The sequence below is a fragment of the Sus scrofa genome, chromosome 7 (assembly GCF_054392235.1).
Source record: "Sus scrofa isolate SSC_HxYL_T2T_F1_AM1 chromosome 7, Sscrofa_HxYL_maternal_Yorkshire_Landrace_v2.0, whole genome shotgun sequence".
Taxonomy (NCBI): Eukaryota; Metazoa; Chordata; class Mammalia; order Artiodactyla; family Suidae; genus Sus; species Sus scrofa.
The window spans coordinates 43,148,232-43,162,415 of NC_139389.1; the positions used below are offsets into that span (position 1 = coordinate 43,148,232).

Below are 14,184 nucleotides of genomic sequence, written 5' to 3' on the forward strand. Positions count from 1 at the left end.
TTTGTTTTTTTTTTTAATTAAAGTATAGGGGATTTCCCCTTGTGTCTCAGCCGAAATGAATCTGACTAGCATCCATGAGGACACTGGTTCGATCCCTGGCTCACTCAGTGGGTTAAGGATCTGGCGTTGCCGTAAGGTGTGGTGTGAGTCACAGACACGGCTCGGATCCTGGGTTGCTGTGGTGTTGGCTAGCAGCGGTAGCTCCGATTCGACCCCTAGCCCAGGAACCTCCATATGCTGCTGGTGTGGCCCTAAAAAGACAAAAAAAAAAAAAAAAGAAAGTATAGTTGATTTACAATGTTTTGCCTATTTCTGCTGTGCAGCAAAGTGACTCAGTCATACATATATATATACGCATTATTTTTATATTATTTTTCATTATGGTCTATAATGGAGATTGGATATGGTTGCCTGTGCTATACAGTAGGACCATATTGTCTATCTACTTATTGGTAGGTTTTTAAACTAAAAACCATCTGAGATGACTGAAGCGAAATTGTTTACATATCAAAAAACTGTCATACAAGTTTTGCTCCTGCCTTCTTCCTGATTCCTGTTACTCTCCAGAGCTTATGTGAACCGGAATAAACCTCTTGCTCCCATTACCTTGATAGGCTTGGGTGAAATTTACTCAGCCATTGACCTCTTGAGGCAGCATTGATAGGCCTGTCAATCAGCCAGCCTCCCACAGTGTGTTTGTAGGAGGCACTGGGGATGCCTGTCTGCCTCACAAGAAATCCAGCTGGTAGGAACAACGGACTGAGCCTGTCTCTGTATCTGAGATCTCAGTTATGAAGTTAATAATAGGAGAAACCATCAAGTACTTATCTTTAGCTTGCAGTCTCCTTTCCCTTCTTACTAGGAGCTGCTAAAGACACAGCGAGATTCCATGGAGAGTGACTCTCTGGTTAGAATTTTCATCATGGAGTTCCTGTCGTGGTGCATCAGAAATGAATCTAACTAGGAGCCATGAGGTTTCGGGTTCGATCCCTGGCCTTGCTCAGTGGGTTAAGGATCCGGCATTGCCATGAGTTGTGGTGTAGTTTGCATACACGGCTCAGATCTGCTATTGCTGTGGCTGTGGCATCAGCTGGCAACTGTAGCTCTGATTTGACCCCTAGCCTGGGAACCTCCCTATGCCACAGTGTGGCCCTAAGGAGCAAAAAAAAAAAAAGAATTTTCATCACGCCACCAGCCATCTTTTTTGTCCCATACAAAACCCACTCTCAAGCTCCAGCCTCATTACCTCCCATTGCCCATTCAGACCCTACTCTAGCTATGTTAACCTACAATTTTCTAAACATCCTGTCTTATTTCCTGCCTCTGTAATTTTGCTCACACCTTTTCCTTTCACCTGAGGCATCCTTTCCTCCCCTTCCTTGCCCACCTAAATGCCTCTCATCTTACATACTTGACTTAAATATCTCCTTTTCTAGGAGGCTTTGCCTGCCAGGTAGGGTTTGGTTCCCTCAGGCATGCTTTTGAAGCACCAGGTGCATACCCTATGGCAACCCTTATCATCTGTATTAAGTGGTAGGATGCAGTACCAGGTTTTTGAACAACGACCAAAAGTGGTAGTGGTTTGAACAAAATGGAAGTTTATGTTTTCCTTCTAAGCATCATTTGAGAGTGCCCTTGAGCAGTGACCCAGGCCCCTTCTATCTTGTTGCTCTGCCATCTCTAGAGTGTTGACCAGCATAGTGCAGGTTGGCTCACAGCCACACTAGAATTCCAACCTGCCCTAATTCCAAAGCCAGCCTCTTAGCCACCAGGTCATACTGCCTCTATTAGTGGAGCTGAGCTCGTTGCTGACTGGGGAGGAAGATGTAAAAAAGTTAGAAAAGTTCAGGGTATATTGGGAGATACTTGGAGTGCCTGTGGGGGCTAATGGGAGTTGATATCATGAAGATTGAAACTTAAGATGCAAGGTTTGGAGTTCCCGTTGTGGCACAGTGGTTAACGAACCTGACTAGGAACCATGAAGTTGCAGGTTCGATCTCTGGCCTTGCTCAGTGGGTTAAGGATCTGGCATTGCTGTGAGCTGTGGTGTAGGTCGCAGATGCAGCTTGGATCCCGCATCGCTCTGGCTGTGGTGTAGGCCAGGGCTACAGCTCTGATTCGACCCCTAGCCTGGGAACCTCCATATGCCGAGAGTGCGGCTCTGGAAAAAGGCAAAAAGACAAAAAAAAAAAAAAAAAAAAAAAAAAAGACGCAAGATTTGAATACATCTGATAAGTGTTGTCAAGTATGTCGTTTCTCAGGCACATAGTCCACAACCACTATGTGTCTGAAGTGGAAATCAGCTCTAAGCACTTCTTAAGACCCTCCTGAGTCTTTCTTACAACATTTTTAAGAGGCATGAGTCAGATCTTTGCAAAGATAAATGAAGTAAAGATGCTAATACTTAATGAATCACTTCTAAAGCAGGAGGCCGGGAGCCCGAACCATCCACTTTCTGAGCTCTTTCCAATGCTGACTGAACATCAGAATTGCCTTAACATTTGAATGAACAAGAAATAGAATCCTGTGCCCCCTCCATGGCCCTTGACTCTCCAGTGTGGGCTCATGAATTTCTCTGTTTTTATGACATTCTCCCAGTGATTCTGATGACGAGCTACCTGTGGGTACCTTGTACCCTGAGACCCATCACCACCGCGTATTTACTCAAACTGCAGATTCACCAACTGAGCCTCTTTTTCTTTCTTGGTTGGAAGCACTGCTCTCCCTTTGGACCCATGGTGGGGTGATGCTTGTTTGACATTCTCTCTGAACTCTAAACTCTAGGTTATTGCAGTATTCAAAAAAGTCTTGGACTTTCTTCAAACCTGCTCAGTGACAAAACTATTCCCTAGAAACTTAAGTACAGAGCTGAGCAGTTCAAAAAAGTGTGGTTAACCACAAACCCAACCATTTTACATCTTGTAAAGAGGTTTGGAAAATCATTAGATCGCAAAACCTCCAATGGCCCCTGATAGAGATTTTTTTTCCCCCTTACATGCGGCCATCCATATGCCATTATTCTCACCTCATTGATCCTCTGGACCAAACTTTCTGTTTTTAGAAAATTACCTGGGCAGAAACTGAGCCCAATGTTGATAATAGAACCGTTCTTTAGTGCATCATGAGCCATGCGCTTAATAGACCCCATCTCCTGTCAACCCCCTTGACAAGCCAGGCGTATTAGCATTATCAGTTCCAATTTATAGGTGAAGACTCCAAGCCTCAGAAAAGAAGCAGAGCTGGAATTGAAAGCTGGATCTCTTTGAGTCTAAATTCTGAGTTACTTAACTACTCCTCCCCATGGTGTTCATGCAGGGTGGGGGCAGGAGAGAGGAAGAGGACAAGGAATAGAGGTGGGGAGACAGCTTTTTCTCGTTGAGACCTGCTGCCTGTTGTCCTTTGCTGCCCTCACCCCTCTCCTTCATGTTCTCATGCCAGTAGCAGCCAATGCAGGAACGGCCTTTGATGCTCCAAGGCAGACTTTAGCAAAGAAAGTTGAGCTGTTCCTGCAGAAGCAAGCTACCCCTCTGCATCATTTCAGAGCCTCAGTGGACCCACAAATATCATTTCCAGCTAATCACATATGCACCAGGCAGTTATGATATACAATAAATGATTAACACATTCAGCTGGTTCCCTTGAAGACAATTCAGTAGATTTATTGGAAGGCACTTTTATTCAAGATGATACACCGATTCTTTTTTTTCTCCCCCTACATTTCCTCCCTTTGCTGATTCACTGTGTATTGTGTCTGAATCATTTGGCTTTTCTAAGTCAACAGAGCTGAATGGAAGGAATCCAGATATTGTGATGACTGCTGGGAAAATGGTAGACTTGCCTCATGAGAGGGATGATGGGGGCACTCTTTGGGATCAAGAGCATTCTAAATCTGAGCCGCTTAAAGAGGGAGATAACCATCACTTTTGGTCCAAAGCTTCCCTTGGAGATTGAGGTCATCTCCCCCAAATGCTCTTATTTGCCCATGGGAGGAAAATTACACTGGATCCCCTCAGTTTGTAGCAATTAGAACGAATTCTCCTGTGGCAGGCTAGGCCCTCCAGAGCTTTAATTGCTTCTAATGTTGAGTGACTTAAAATAATTCACTCTTCCACGGGCTAATCTCTCATTTCCCGGAGCAGATTGAATTGTTCAGAAATGAGCCCTCTGAGAGAACCCTTGCTTCTCATTCAGCCCTAGATTTGTGGCGTATATTTTTAGGGAAAAAAAAAAATAAGGAAGCTGATATGGGGGCTGGGTAGGGGTAGAAGGACACTGGCTGGGCCTGTTCTGTGACTCCAGAATTGGCTTCTCCATTCTGAACAGTCTTGCCCTTGTCCCTCAAATCTAACTGATGAACCGTGGATAATGTGCATTAAGAAAACCATTCTAGGAGTTCCTGTCGTGGCACAGTGGAAACGAATCCGACTAGGAACCATGAGGTTGCGGATTTGATCCCAGGCCTTGTTGAGTGGGTTAAGGATTCAGCATTACCATGAGCTGTGGTGTAGGTCACAGATGAGGCTCAGATCCAGCATTGCTGTGGTAGTGGCATAGGCCAGCAGCTGCAGCTCTAATTCACTCCCTAGCCTGGGAACCTCCATATGCCATGGGTGCAGCCCTAAAAAGCAAAAAGAAAGAAAGAGAGGAAGGAAAGGAGGGAAGGAGAGGAGAGGAGGGAGGGAGGGAAGAAAAAGAAAGAAAAAGAGAAAGAAAGAAAGAAAGAGAAAAGAAGGAAAAAGAAAGGGAGGGAGATTGATTCTATCCTTTCACCACTCAGAGTACTAGATGGCTGAAAAATAGCCAGGTGTAACAGTATGGAAAGACAAGTTCTTGCCCTGACCCTTCGACCAACTAGCTCAGTGTTTCATCTGTAAAATGAGCCTGTTGTGTCTCTGCTCTCTGAGGACTCTTAAATTTATTAAAGAAGAGTTTGATTAAATACATTTTATTATTCAAAAATAGGGTTTCCCAACCTCAGCAAAAATAGCATGTGGGGTCAGATCAGCCTTTATTGTGGGGGATGTCCTGGGCATACTAGGATGCTGGGAAGCATCCACCGTCTCTACCTACTGTATGCCAGGAGCACCCCCCACCCTCAGTTGCAACAACAAAAATTATTTCCAGACATGGCCAAATGTCCTTTGGAGGGCAAAATTGTTGATAACCACCTTCAGTAGCTCCCTACTGCCAACAGAAAACGCACTCATTTATTAAATATTTAGCATTTATTAAATATTTATAAGACCAATGGTAACCAAGACACAGTCCCTGTCCTTGAGGAACTCATAGTTAGGAGGACAAACAATTATACTTAGTGTGACCTAAGTAATGACCAAGAGAGATTCAGAGGAAAACAGGGGGGAATTTCTTTTATTGTTTTTCAGGGCCACACCTGAGACATATGGAAGTTCCCAGGCTAGGGGTCGAATCAGAGCTGCAGCTGCCAGCCTAAACCACAGCCACAGCAATGCGGGTGGGATCTGAGCTGGACCCACACCACAGCTCATGGCAACACTGGATTCTTAACCGACTGAGCGAGGCCAGGGATCAGACCCATATCCTCATAGATACTAGTTAGGTTCATAACCCCCTGAGCCACAACGGGAAATCTGAAAGGGGGAATTTTTTGAGAGGGAAGGCAGAGAGAGTTCAGAAAGTTTTTTGTAGAACTTAATGATTAAATGAAATATCAAAGCATGTGTAGAAAATAGCCAGGCATTCACAGCTGCAGAGACAGCCTGAGAAAAGGCATAGTGGTGAGAATAATGACATGGAACTGGGGAGACGTGAGGATGACCGAGACCAAGAGACCACACCTCTCCCATCCCAGCTGTGTATGGGCTCTTTTTTTTTAATTATAGTGTAATCGATTTACAACGTACCAATTTCTGCTGTACAGCAAAGTGATGTAGTTTCTTTTAACATTCCATTTTTGGGAAGGCATTCAAAGCCCCAAAGAACTCCCAGCCATTGTTCTGCTGGGTCTCCAATAGACATTGCTGCCACAGAGCTCTCCAGGGTACTGAACCATATCAATCTGAACAGCAACTCACTAGCTAGGAATCCGCTACAACCCTGCCCCTTCCAGACCCTGATCCTTGCCTGTGTCCACTGCCTGTGGCTGATGCCACATAGTAGAAGGAGAACAGGATTACCAACCCAAATGATTCAAATTAAGAGACAGACAAATACATGATAAATTACGGTTGTAAATTATAAATTAGGGGTGAATCCCTACAAATAGTACACAGTATTTTGGTGGCCTTTTCAAATGTTTTTAATTTGGAATTTTATGTCTTCTAAGATATGACAGTGCACGTGTTTTTTACTCTGAAAAATATTTAAAATAGGAGTTCCCAGAATTCCCGTCAAGGCTCAGGGGAAACAAATCTGACTAGTATCCATGAGGACACAGGTTTGATCCCTGGCCTTGCTCAGTGGGTTAAGATCTGGCATTGCCCTGAGTTGTGATGTAGGTCCCAGATGTGGCTCGGATCTGGCATTGCATAGGCCGGCAGCAACAGCTTTGATTAGACCTCTAGCCTGGGAACCTCCATATGCTGTGGGTGCAGACCTAAAAAGCCATAAAAAAAAGGAGTTCCTGTGGTGGTGCAGTGGTAATGAACCTGACTAGTATCCATGAGGATGCTGGTTCAGTCCCTGGCCCCACTCAGTAGGTTAAGGATCCAGCATTTCCATGAGCTGCGTTGTAGGTTGCAGACTCAGCTCAGATCCCCCATTGCTGTGGCTGTAGCATAGGATACAATTCAACTCCTAGCCTGGGAACTTCCATATGCTGTGGGTGTGGTCCTAAAAAGCTAAATGAATGAATGAATGAATGAATGAATGAATAAATAATAAAACAATAGGAGTTCCTGTTGTGTCTCAGTGGAAATGAACCTGACTAGTATCTGTGAGGATGTGGGTTCCATCTCTGGCCTTGCTCAGTGGGTTAAAGATCCGGCATTTCTGTGAGCTGCAGTGTAGGTCTCAGACACGGCTTGGATCTGGCGTTGCTGTGGCTGTGGTGTAGGCTGGCAGCTGCAGCCTGAATCAGCCCCTAGCCTGAGAACTTCCATATGCTGCAGGTGCAGCCATAAAAAAATAATAATAAAATCAAATAATAGTGTTTTGGAATTAAAGGACTGGGGTATGAATCCTAACTCTGCCACTTAAGAGTGTCTGACCTCAGGTCAGGTAATTTAATCTTCAGTGGTCATTACTTACTCATCTGAAAAAGTGAAGGGAAAAAAAGGGACAAACCTTCAGTAATTCCTCAGTGCCTACAACACAGGCTTCTTACGGTCTTAAATGAGCTCAGGCACATGCATCTACTACTGTGTTGCTTAAATAAGAGAAATACTTAGCAAATTCTTGTTTATTTCCTGCACTATCACTTGGTGCTTAGTTTTCTACTACAGCAAGGGCAAGCCTGGTGTATAACAGGTGGCAATAGTTTTTGTAGGTATGGACATCCTTCCCATTCTTGAGGCCTTCATTAAAAGCAGGATGTTGAGGAGTTCCCGTCATGGCGCAGTGGTTAATGAATCTGACTAGAAACCATGAGGTTTTGGGTTCGATCCCTGGCCTTGCTCAGTGGGTTAAGGATCTGTCATTGCTGCGAGCTGTGGTGTAGGTTGCGGACGTGGCTCGGATCTCGCCTTGCTGTGGCTCTGGCGTACCTCCAGATGCCTCAGGAGTGGCCCTAGAAAAGGCAAAAGGCAAAAAGCAAAAAAAAAAAAAAAAAAAAAAAAAAAGCAGGATGTTGAAATACGATTAACTCTGAGCGTAATTATGTGTTATTTCCATACCTGGCTCCCAGTACATTAGCATCTAGACCCTCACCCTCATGGCAGGATGCTGAAACACCATTCCCTGGGGTAATGTAACCATCAGAAAAGTAAGCACCTAAAGAATTTGGTGTTCTCCCAACAAATAATTAAGCCAGATCATCCTACTTCAAAGCTCAAAGTTCTCATGTCCCTTCCAATTAGTTTTTCTTAACCTTCCTTCATTATCATGAACATACAGGCAATTTCTACATCTAAGAAAAGGGATCCATCTCCTTTTGGAGAGATTTAAAAAAAAACAAAACAGAAAAAAGGCAATTTGGAGAAAGCAAATACTATACAGAGAAGGAAAATATTCCAAATAAATTCAACACTTAATATACTTTGAGAAATAAAAGAAGAACTTTCATGAAACAAGATGGGGATACAATTTTAAGAAAAAAATCCAAGGAACTCTTAAAAAGCTCTTGGAAATGAGGAGTTCCCATCATGGCTCAGTGGTTAACGAATCTGACTAGGAACCACGAGGTTGCATGTTCGATCCCTGACCTTGCTCAGTGGGTTAAGGATCTAGTGTTGCCGTGAGCTGTGGTGTAGGTTGCAGATGTGGCTCGGATCCCACATTGCTGTGGCTCTGGCGTAGGCTGGCAGCTACAGCTCCGATTCGACCCCTAGCCTGGGAACCTCCATATGCTGAGGGAGCAGCCCAAGAAATGGCAAAAAGACAAACACACACACACACACACACACACACACACACACACACACACACATACACAAAACTCTTGGAAATGAGAAACGTGAGAAGAGAAATGAAAAACTATAACTGGGTAAGAAGATAGTATTGAGGAAACTTCATCTCACTCTCACTTCCCCCTCAAAAAGAGCAAAAGGAAAATAAGAGAAAACAGACTAAAAAGAAATGGGACCATCATGAATGTCCAGCATTAGAATAATGGCAGTTCTAAAAACAAAGAACAGAAAAAAATCAGAAAGAGTAGGAAATTCTCATAGAAATAATGCAAAGAATTTCCCAGAACAGATAGAAAGGACCCACTAAGTATACAGCCTAATTAATGAAAGAAGAAACACACAAGGCACATGCATCAATGTAAAATTTCAGATCAGTGGGGACAAAGAAAAAATTTACAAACTACCAAGGGGAAAATATATGTACATAACAAGGATCTAGAGTCAGAATGACTTTAGATTTCTCAATAGAAACATGTGAAGCAAGAAGACAAAGGAGAAATGCCCTCATAATAGTGAAGGTAAAATTATCCCCATCTGGAATTCTATACCCAGCTCAACTATAAATCAAATACTATTGAATAAAAACATTTCTAAATGTATACAGTCTCAATAAATCTCTTCCTGTGCATCCTTCCTCAGGGAATTACTAAAGTATATGCACCACAATAAACAAACAAACAAACAAATAAATTGATAGGTAGGGAACATCTTTTGTGGCTCTGTGGGTTAAGAAACCGACTAATATCCACGAGGATGCAGATTCAATCCCTGGCCTTGATTGGTGGGTTAAGGTTCTGGCATTGATGTGAGCTGTGGTGTAGGTCACATATGTAGCTCAGATCCCATGCTGCTGTGGCTGTGGCTGTGGCTGTGGCTGTGGTGTAGGCTGGCAGCTACAGCTCTGATTCAGCCCCTAGCCTGGGAACTTCCATATGCCACAGGTGCAGCCCTAAACACATGCACACACACACACACACACACAAAGATAGATGGATGGATGGATGGATATATAGATAGATAGTAAGCCAAAAGAGAGAAAGACATTGAATACAAGGGACATGAGCTTCAACACTGGAGAGGAGTGAAAGAAATACCCAAGAAAACAGTGAACAGTGATCTCAGATTGACAGCTGTGTACCAGACATAGAGGACAACCAGGCCAGATTGGAATAAAATAGAATGCCTTAAAACACAGATATGCACAGAGTTCCCATCATCCAGATCCCTACTTCTATTGATCCTTTTTTTTTTTTTTTTTTTTGGCTGAGGACAGAATTCCTGGGGAGGGTCCAGCCAAGCTGATCTGTTCCCGACTGGCCTTCATCACTTCCGATGAGGTCGTTTCTCTTCCTGCTGCATAACCTGTTTTGGGGATCCGAGGAGGAGGCTCCTTTCACCCCAGGGAAGAACTCTGCATGGATCTACTGCAGGAGCTGGAGGTAGGCTATGGTGAAGCAGAAAGCCCAGAGCAGTGCACGCTCTGGACCATACTCCTGGATACCCGGTGTCTGGCCCCCATGCAGCCCCTCCCAGATGCCCAGCTTTGGTCTCTCCAGACTCACCCATGACCTTGTCCACCTACTTCCCCACAAGGGGCTCTTGTAAACTCTTGGGGAAACCGAAACCAGGGGCTCTGGTTTAGCTTCCCTCTCTCCCAGACACCATCAAACAGAGCTGACATTGCCCTTTCATGCTCAGCTAGATCTGGGCTTCTGCTCAGTATGCACTGTTTAGGAATATATGCCTAGATAGTAACACTATGAAGAAAATCAGTAGAGTGATTGGCACAAAAGTCAATGGGGAGGTGGGGGTGACTTCCGAGGAAGAGGTTGGAGGATTTAATTAGGCAGGAGCATTTGGAGAACGTGTAAGATTCCAGTTAATGTTACTGTCTCTCAGGTTTTGTTGTTTTGTTTTGTTGTCTCTCAGTTTTTGTGGTAAATACACAGGTGTTTGTTAAATGTACGATAGTTTCAACTCTACATATATTTAAAATACTCCTCTATACATATAATAAACTTGTTAGTAAGAATTTACATAGCAAGCAGAGCCATCCTGTGAAGTCATGAAATCATGTACCTTCAGTTCACTGGTAACCTGCAGTTACCAGTTAAAAGTCAACCTTTTTGAGTGTCCCTTCTATTTCCTGCTGGGATGCCGACCGATATTTTAATATTTAGATTACATTTTCGGGTTAATATGGATTTGGAGGATCAAAAAGCCCTCAGGAGCCCAAAGAAATAGCTGTCTGATGGGGTGGTGTTTCAGGCAGCGTTGCAGCGGCGCTTCCCTTCCGGTTCTCAAATCCGACCGTATGGAGGGTTGTTTTTACGAGCAGCCTTTTCCAAAGGAAGGGGCACATCTAAGAACATCTCCCTCCAATGGGGGGCCTGCAGCTGTGGCTTTTCAGGGGACAGGTTGTACACCGGTTTATTAGTCGATGAGCCCTACTGCTGGCTCAGGGCAGAAAGGCCTGGGGGAATTTACTTCTGACTTGTGGAATTTTTATCCCTCTTCCAACCGTCCCAGAGAAAAGGAAGGCCTCCATCCAGGGCCTGGCAGAGCTGGGCAGCTCTCACCAGCATCCTCAAGCTACTTGAAGAGAGGGCTCCCCCCGCCCCCAGCCAGAATGAGTCAGATGCTGACAGACTCCTAGCATCTCTGGCCGCAGTCTTCCTGCTGCCCCTTCCCCTCTGGAGATCAAAGCTCACCCCCAGAGAACCTCCAGAGGGAAGCAACACCAGCGGAACCCCCAGGGTCAGGCAGGAAAAGCAAGTAAACAAGTGATTGACGCACTTTGCAAGACGAGCTGGAGGGGCCTCCACGCAGTCTCTGCTGGGGTCAGGCGTGCGCAGGGGAAGCTGAGGAAGCCGTCCAGGATGGGGGCGGGGCTCCGGACGGCTCGGCCGTGCTCATTGTTCCCCCAGGTTCCCAGGGAATAAGGCAGGCCTCCGACAAAACAAACGTGCCAGGAGGACAGGCTATTTGTGTTGATAAACAAGAAAAGAAGGGAAGTGACTGGTTGGGGGGGGAAGGTGAGCTTAAGTGGAATGCGCCTTATCCCAGGCTCCTGGGGGACCGAAGAGGAAGAGGGCAAGGGAGCTGGGACAAAAGGAGGCGGTTGTTTAAACGCATGGGTTCTGGAGGTGGGCAGACCTGGGTTCAAATCCTGGAGCCTCTATTTCCTAATTCTATAACATGGCCCTACTATTTAATTTCTCTGGGCCTTGGTTTACTATCTGGGAAATGGGAAGGATACATCTCACCTATAAGCTTTCCTTGAAGGCTCGAGAAGATAATGCACTTTCAGCATCCATCACAGAATGGTTTTGTGTGTGTGTGTGTGTGTGTGTGTGTGTGTGTGTTTAATGGCTGCCTCAGGGCATATGGCAGTTCTGGGCCAGGGACTGAATCCAAGCTGCAGCTGCGACCTTTACCACATCTGCAGCAATGCCAGATCCTTTACCCCACTGCGCTGGGCTGGAGATTGAACCTGCACCTCTGCAGTGGGATTCTTAACCCACTGCACCATAGCGGGAACTCCAGAAAGTTTCTTGGTTTGTGTGTGTGTGTGTGTGTGTGTGTGTGTGTGTGTGTGTGTGTGTGTTTAAACGTTAACTATTGTTGTTAGGGAGCTTTACCAGAGGGGAGCAAGCAGTGTGCTGCGGGGAGGCAGCTCTGCCTTCTCAAGCACTTGGGTGTTAGTCAAGGCTCTGCCTAAATTCACCTTGTGAACTTGAGCAAGTAACTCCCCATCTCCGAAGCCGAGCTTCACCTGCCTGGAGTGAGGGTGCTGACAAAGATCTTTCAGGTCCAAACTGGTGCCAGAATCATATCCAGGGAGTTCCCGTCATTGCTCAGTGGAAATGAACCCTACTAGTACCCATGAGGACACGGGTTCAATCCCTGGCCTCACTCAGTGGGTTAAAGATCCAGTGTTGCCATGAGCTATGATGTAGTAGGTCGAAGACACGGTTTGGATCCCATGTTGCTGTGACTGTGGTGTAACCCAGCAGCTCTAGCTCTGGTTTGACCCCTAGCCTGGGAACCTCCATATGCTGTGGGTGTGCACACCTGCCCCCCCCCAAAGAATCATATCTGAGATGCAACTAGGACATTCTCTGCCTTCAAACAAAAATAATGCAGAAGCTGGCAAGCGAGATATTTGTTCCCATCATGCTGGTCTCCTTGGGAACTTTAGTTTTATTATGATGCTGCTGCCATTTCTCAAAACATTTTCAGATTCATGGGTTTAAAATTACCTGCAGGGCCAGTTCTTGGAGCCATATTAGAAAATCATCTCCTTGCTTTGCAGCAGTCACATGCATCTTTCTTTGTGTGTCTTTTAAGTTTTGACCCAAGAAAGCTCTCATTAGATTCCAGTTCCAGTTTTGCCACTAACTAGTGGAGGAGTTTTCTCTTTTCTGACCTTGGTTTCCTCCCCTGGAAAAGGATGATAAGAGCATCTGCCTGTAGTGTGGCCATAGACGAGCTGGGGACCTGGGCAGCAGTCCCAGGTGGGGTACTGGGCTCAGGGTGGGCGGTAGAAGACATGAATACATCCATGTATTCATACCTTTCTTCTGTCATTCCTTCCCCACCCTGACTACCCACTTCACCACCTTATCCACTAAATAAATCCACAGCCCATGAAACCAGAGCATACAAATGCTCTGTATTGGAGAAACTGAGTCTTTTTTTTTTTTTTTTTCCTATCTTTATCCTTTACTGTCACACAGACTGCTTCACGTCTGACCCATCTGGTCAGCAAGCAATTCTCTGACAGCAGCTGGGTGTCCTGCAGTTTAACTCCGTTCTGAGACTGTCTACCTGGAAATAGCATCCGATCCCTCAGGTGAAGGGCTCAGTCCCAGGAGACTGCCCCCCCACCCCACGTCCGAGGCCAATCACAAGGCTAGGTCCCCGGTGACCCACACCTTCTGTCTAACTTGGCCACGAATCGGAGGTTCCTGCATTTCCTCCTTGGGTTGGGATAATTTACTAGAGCAGCTCACAGCGCTCAGGGGAACATTCGCTTCCACTTACCAGCTCATTAAGGATACGGTAAAGGCTGCAGATGAACAGCCAGAGGAAGAGGTACGCGGGGCAAAGCCTGGGAGAATCCGGAGCCCAGGAGCTTCTGTTTCTGGGGACTTGGGGTGCCTCCTCCTCCTGGTGGACGTGTCCATATGCCTGGAAGCTCTCTGAATCCCATGCCATGGGCATTTTATGGCAGTTGCCCTGCGGAGGCGCGGTCAAGCATGAACTCCATTTCTAGCCCCTCTCCCCTTGCTGGAGAAGCGGGAGGGGACTGCACATTCCAAGCTTCTAAGTATGGCGTGGTCTTCCTGTTGACCAGCCCCATCCACGACCCCCTCCAGAGTCTCCTCATTAGAACAAAGTTGCTCCTAGTGCTCTTGTTACTTAGGAATTTACAGGGGTTTTAGGAGCCTTGGGTCAGGGACCAGGAATGAGACTGGACGTAGATCTCTTCTTATGCCTCACAATGTCACAGACTCCACATGCTTTCCATTCATCTCTAAAAATCAAATATACTTACTGTGAAGGATATCCAGAGGGATGTGCTCAGATCCTACAGAGTTTTCCCTGGACTATAGACTACGTGTCTGTGTGTATATGA

The 14,184-nt window shown here is 45.6% G+C and overlaps 1 protein-coding gene and 1 long non-coding RNA gene across 11 annotated transcripts in view; one reads left to right on the forward strand and one right to left on the reverse strand.

Annotated features, from left to right (window-relative positions):
- The window catches only part of MOCS1 (molybdenum cofactor synthesis 1), a 918,787-nt gene that overhangs the window by 162,206 nt on the left and 742,397 nt on the right, over positions 1-14,184 (reverse strand). The gene's annotated exons all lie outside the window — the stretch shown is intronic.
- The window catches only part of LOC102157750 (uncharacterized), a 61,161-nt gene that overhangs the window by 10,288 nt on the left and 36,689 nt on the right, over positions 1-14,184 (forward strand). For all 10 annotated transcript variants that reach the window (XR_014810092.1, XR_014810094.1, XR_014810091.1 and 7 more), the window contains exon 2: positions 9,817-9,982. This is a non-coding gene — a long non-coding RNA (uncharacterized LOC102157750). The remainder of the gene's footprint in view (positions 1-9,816; positions 9,983-14,184) is intronic.